At 49.9% G+C, this 6,233-nt stretch overlaps 1 protein-coding gene across 1 annotated transcript in view; it reads left to right on the top strand.

Annotated features, from left to right (window-relative positions):
- The window catches only part of KIAA1614 (KIAA1614 ortholog), a 36,595-nt gene that overhangs the window by 14,917 nt on the left and 15,445 nt on the right, over positions 1-6,233 (top strand). The gene's annotated exons all lie outside the window — the stretch shown is intronic.

Here is a 6,233-nt window from a genome sequence, read left to right as displayed (position 1 = left end):
CTGCTGAACAATTTGGATGCCTCCTGTAATAGCTAGGAGCCACCAAAGGATTTGAGGCAGGTGGGTAGCACCATCACATTTGCATTTCAGGAAAGCTGTTCTGACCGCAGGGATGGGTTGGATCTGGGGAACTCAGGGGCAGTGAGGAGGCTGCACCGTGGTCCTGATGAGCAGTGATGGGGGCAGGGTGTGGAGATGAGAGATTGCCAGGAGACAGAGCAAGCAGGCTTAATGAGTTAGCAGAGAAGCGGTTAAGACTCTGGAACCAGACCACTGAATACTGGCTCTGCCACTTACTAGCTGTGTGCTCTTAGGGAAGTCTGTGTGCCTCAGTTTCCTCATCTGCAAGATGGGAATCATATGAGTGCCTATCTTGACAGGGTTGTTGTGAGGGTTGTTGTGAGGGTTATATGAGTTAATATATGTAAAGTGTTTAGAACAGCACCCAGCATATAGTGAGTACGATACGAGTGTTACCTCTGACTGTTAATCATTTAATCAACTGGATGAGGGGAGCATGAGAAGGGGAGGCATCCAGGATGCAGCCCAGGGTTCTGACTTGGTGTCTGGAGGTTTGGTGGGGCCTTAGCCGAGAGGTGAAGCCTAGGTGCAGGATCGGGCTTTGGAGGGGTTGCCCACAGAACACGCACTGGAGATGCTTATCAGGCAGTTGGATACAGGAGCTGTAGAGGAGGAGAGAAGTCAGAAGTACAGATTTGGGCATTAGCCTGATTTCACGATGCTGGAGCCATGAGGGAGGCTGAGCTCATCAGGGATGAAGAGATGGGAAAAGTACAAGTTCAAGGGCATTCAGACCAGCATTCCACATATGTGGCTACTCCTTGCATGACATCCCATCCCCATCATTGTGCCTGTTCCGTGTACAGTGCACCCCAAGCGATCACTTACATGTGGCGTTTGCTGGTGCAGCTGGCCTGCGATGAGGCCGCCAGCCTGTGCCAAAGTGCCCCAGGCCCCAGCAGGACCACGGCACAGTGGGCACTAGGGGCAGCGAGGATTCTCAGCGGAACTGGATCACGTGCTCTTCGAGGGGATGCTGAGCCCTCTTGTTAAAGGCTGAGTACCTTCCTGGCACCTTTGAGATGACTCCAGCAGGAGCAGAAGGCTGCAGCCTGCCTCTGTGTTCAGTGTCACTGTGACCCCTGGGAGAGGGGCTCAGGAGACCCTAAATCCTGGCAAGATGTACCAGACAGGCTACTCTTTATCTCCACATTTTGTACCTTGTCTCCCTCTGGCTGGAGGACACTAGTTAGGAATGGGAGTGGCTCCTCTGAAGCATCCTAACTGTTCTACTCTGTGTGTATATGAGGCCCAGAGCCTTAGACTTCCATGGAAACCTCCTGTCCCACTTTCTTTAGGTACTTAGGTGGAGCTGGGGAGCCTCAAAGCAGGCAAGACTACCTGCAAAACACACTGGATGGTGTAAATGTGCTCTGGACACTTCCTTTCCCCCAATCACGCCGGCATCTCACGACAACCCCAGTCACTAAGCTTCAAGTAGGTTCCCTGTCACCAGGCTCTTCTCCAGGAGCAGAAATGCTACTGAAATGCAAGGTGACCCACTTTAGCAGCTGCCGTGTCCAGAAAAGAGTTACTTTGACTTGGCAGCACTGGTGAATCCTCAGAGGGTATAGCTGAAAAATCAACGCCAGATGGCTCGCTGCAAATGCTTCTAAAGGGTACGCTTGTCAGATCGCCCTGGAGAGACATGCTGAGCTAACTTGGAGGTGCCACACAGGCCTGGGGCCTCATTAGATGCAGGAGCCCCTCGTGCACCCCCCGAGCCCAGAGGCATCAGTCCTTCCAAAGAACAGCCTGATGAAAAATGATGGAAGAGTGGGGCAGGCAGAGCAGGCTCCAGAAGGTCTTCTTTATCTCGGGTCTAGCTGGAGGTAGCTGGGGCAATCCTGAACCGACTGGCTTTTCCAGGAGGTGAAGAGGTAGAAAGCAGCAGCCGCATTTTCTGGAAGCAAATCAATGTAGAAATTGAGCAGCTCTTGGAAGCACAACCTCTTGCCATTTGGGGGACAGGAACACCTATGTTGGTGTTCCTAATCCCAGGAGGGCAGAACACATGAGCAAGAGGCAAGGCCTGGGAAGGTGACACCGTAAGTGCTGTTGTCCTGTGTCAGGTAGTGGCCATGTAGGACCGCATGGAGCTTGTGTGGTTAGGACAGCATTGTTGTAGAAAGGGACCTTACCAAGGAGGCCGTTCAGCTCCAGAGTCTGAGCAGACAGGATCCTCTCCGAGAGGGATGGTTGAGGCATCTGCTGTGCCTGATATTGAGAAGCTTGGCAGGTATGGTGTTTGCTTGCTGCTCTAGTGCCTTATTCACTCTGTACTTGTCTCCAGAATCTTCCCTGTACATTTATGCACTGGTCCCAGCACTACTGGTGGAGGCCTCTGGGATTCAATAACTGAGTTGAAGGTACCTTATGTGATTAAGCTCTCCTGCATCTCTCCATCTCTTCTTTTAGAACAAAAATATTGTTTGTACCTTTGGCATGAATTCCAGGATGGCTCGATTCTCCATCTTGAATGTAAAAGTTAAGGTTGCTAATGTGGCTGACAGGACCTGGACTTCCTTATTAGATTAGGAATGTACTGCCTCAAAAGCTGAGCTTTATTTTCCCCCCCTCAGAAAGTATGGCCCACATCCTGTCAGCAGAGCAAGCCCTCTGGGGCTTGGAGGGGGTTGTTTTGTCTAAGCCCATGTACTGAATCTCCCAGTGGACCTTTCCTCCACCGGCTGGGCCTGGCTGACCAGGGCATCCTGCCTGTGCAGCAGGGGCGGAGCCTCTGCTCAGTGGGGCTCCTCTTGTTTCTAGGGGGTGAGGTGATGCTAGAGCCTTCCTTTACTGGGCAAAAATGCTCTGGAGAGCTGATCCAGGAACCCCACAAGGACAGTGAGCCCACCAGAGTGATTATCTCACAGCCCCTTCTGAGATCCTGACAGGCTCAAGAGATGCAGGTGCAGATGGGGTCCTAGGTGGCAAGGGCACTGCAGTGCTTCAGTCACTTAAAGAGAATTGTCACAAGCAGGGGGATCAGAGGGACTTCCCCAGCCATGCTGAGACAAGCAGAGAGGCACTGTACCCTCCTCACCAGGGGTGAGCCTACCCAGGCGCTTTACATCTGAGCCACAAATCCCTCTCCAAATGCAAGCCCACGGTGTGACTCTTGGGAGCCCTAGGCACTCTTGCCTTCGTGGGCTCCTTCCTCCACAAACAAAGTTAAAAATTATATTTTATGACCATGCTGGCTTAAAGGTGAATATATTAATATTACATCTGAGCATGTTTTCTTTGATTTAAAAGTGCATTTATTTATACTCTTTTGACATTAAAAGAACCTAACACATTTTCGTGGGCCCTGGAAGAATCGTGGCCCCCACGTACTGCGGCTCTTGTGCCTAATGATGAGATGGCCTTGTGTGCATATGGGTTCCAGAAAACAGGATGACTGACAATGCCTCAGTATTCCTCAGAGCAGCCCTTTCAAGCATAGCATCTGCTCAGATCTCAAAGCAGGCAGACCCATTTGCTTAGCAGTAGTTCTTTAAAAAATAATTCTGGAGGATCACCCATTGGGAAATGCTGGAGTCAGGAGTGGTGGCAGGTGTGCAGTCCCCCACTGCCCACTGCATCCCAGGACAGGGTAAACACCTAGTGAACACCTAGTGTCAGGCTCCAGAAAGGCCCCCAGTGCTTGCACTGTGGCACTTTTCAGCTGTCTGACTTAAGAAGTACTCACCCCGCTCCTTGGTGTGAATTGGGGCCTAGGGTACAATGCAGTATGACACAGCAGGACCTTGGCTCTAGCTTTATTCTACGGGCTCAGCAGTCACGGTTGAGTGAGCACCAGCCCCTCTCCTGGTGTGACCAGAGGCCTGGGGTCCAAGATATGAGGTTGTAGTGATCTGACGTGGCACAGGTGAGTGAGTGCCTTAAGCTCTCAGCCCTAGCTGGTTGCCACGGAGCTTTGCAGGGAATCAGTCTTGGACAATTTAACTCTGACCTCTCAGTCTATCCCATGACCCCCAAGGGTAGCCTCTATACATCATAGTCCACGCCATCTGCGATCCAAACCATTCCAACCCATCAGAGCTATGAGACTAGTCAGTGGCTTGGCTATCGCGGAAGCCAGGGAGGGGGATGATTAGGAATGGCCAGTGACACCCTCAGAGCCCAGGCAAACACATGTTCACCTGAGTCAGACAGGCAAGACCATTCATCCATGCAGAAAGCACATCCTGGAAGAACACACTGTCCAGTCCAGTCAATGCCATGTATAGTTAGAGAAGTCAACCAGTTCAGTGGCTGCTCCCCCCACTGGTTGGCATGTTTTAACAGTAATTGTTAAACATGGATGTTTTCGGCCTGCTATTGTCTGAACACTTTTCCTTTTAATTGCATACCACATCTGTCTTTCTGTTACAGCTGTGAATTTGGTGAGGAAGGAACCCACATTAAGGCAGCCTTTTTGAGAGCATTGGCATCCTTCCTCCAGAAGCATCCAATTAGAGGAAGGATTAGTAAATCAACCAATCACTCACATACATTTCATTTATAAGAAGTTGGAGTGTCAAGACAGCAACAAATGTGCTAGGAATAGGGTATAGTTAGGGAAGCCTTTGTAGGCACTTTGAGGACTGAAAGCAGTAACGTAACACATAAAGTATGCCGGCACAGATAACTGTCTACATGGGTACTCTTCTCGGTAATTGGAAAGAAGTAGCAGGTCTCTAAAATCCAGGCCCCTGTCTCCAGACAGCACTTGACCATTAGCATGGTCAATGTCTAGTTCTATTTTCGTGGCTCCGTGAGGGAGAAAAAATTCCTGCAACTTGCCTTTCCCAGCTGTTCAGGTGCTGGTCAGCCCAGGAACTGGTCTTGTGTGGCCTCTCCTTTGTAGAAACGAGGAGGGGTCACATGGTCATGGCAGTCCCTTCCAGCCCTGACATCTTCTGAGTCTCTGATGACGAATGGCGTGGGTATTCAGAGGAGGAGACGTCATCAAGATGTATTAGTCAGGGTTCTCCAGAGAAAGAATCAACACGATGTGTGTTTATATATGGAGAGAAAAATTTATTTTAAAAAAATTGGCTCATGGTATCATGGAAGCTTTTTAAGTCCAAAGTCTGTAGGGTAGGCTGTCAGGCTTGAGACCCAGGCAAGAGTTGCAGCTCAAATCCAAAGGCAGTCAGCTGGCAGAATTCCTTCTTGCTCAGGGGAGATCAGTCTTTGTTCTCTTAAGACCTTCAACTGATTGGATGAGGCCCATCAAACCATGGAGGGGGATCAGTGTTATTTGAAGTCCACCAGCTTAAATATTAATCTTATCCAAAAAAAATCTTCACAAAAACATCAAGAATAATGTTTGATCGAGTATAATAATGTTTGACCATGGCCCAGCCAAGCTGACACATAAAATTAACCATCACACATGGTATCTGTACACAGGTAAGATTTAATACCTAGGAATCAAATGCAGTCAGGTTAAGAAGAAAGATTCCAGGAGACAGTGAAAGGAGGGTTGCATGAGGTAGATGGGGTGGAGGCCTTACAAGTGGGTGGTGGGGGACAGAAATGGAGAGGAATGTGGAGGGCCTGTATTTTTACCCCAAAGACTGTGAACTTGATCCTGTGTCCCCCTTGAGAGATGGTGTGATGAAGCTTTGCTCCAGGAGGACCAATGAATAAGAGGCCACTGTAGGGGTCCAACGTGAGTGACAAAGAAGTGAGAAATGTCAGAAATGATGTGAATCCCAGCCACTCAGCAGTAGATTGGTGGGGAGGTGCTGCTGCGAAAGGAAGGGAGGAGCATTGTCTTTACTTAGGTGGCCTCTGATAGGAAATGACCTGTAGGCCTGGGTCCATTTGCACAGGGGTCTGAACCTCAGGTTGCCTGGCTCTAAGAGGCCCAGTGTGAGATTTGTGCAGGTATTTTCTTGAGCTGAGCAGGACTTGACCACCAGCCACAGTGTCTCCCAGAGCAAAGGTTGATGACAGACTGTGAGGACTCTTCCTAGCATGGTAATTGTCATCACAGCTTCTCGGGGCAAGCGTGTACGTGAGGGCCTGGGGAGGGGCAGGTACAGGAGCGGGTGTTGGAACAGACAAGGTGGAGAGACCAAGAAGAAACACCAGTGTCACTCTGTCTAAATTTCGTCCAAGCAAGATGATTAGGAACCCTGAGTAGATACTTTTGA

The sequence above is a fragment of the Lipotes vexillifer genome, unplaced genomic scaffold (assembly GCF_000442215.2).
Source record: "Lipotes vexillifer unplaced genomic scaffold, Lipotes_vexillifer_v1.1 scaffold76, whole genome shotgun sequence".
NCBI lineage: Eukaryota > Metazoa > Chordata > Mammalia > Artiodactyla > Lipotidae > Lipotes > Lipotes vexillifer.
This window is presented reverse-complemented; position numbering and strand designations above follow the sequence as displayed.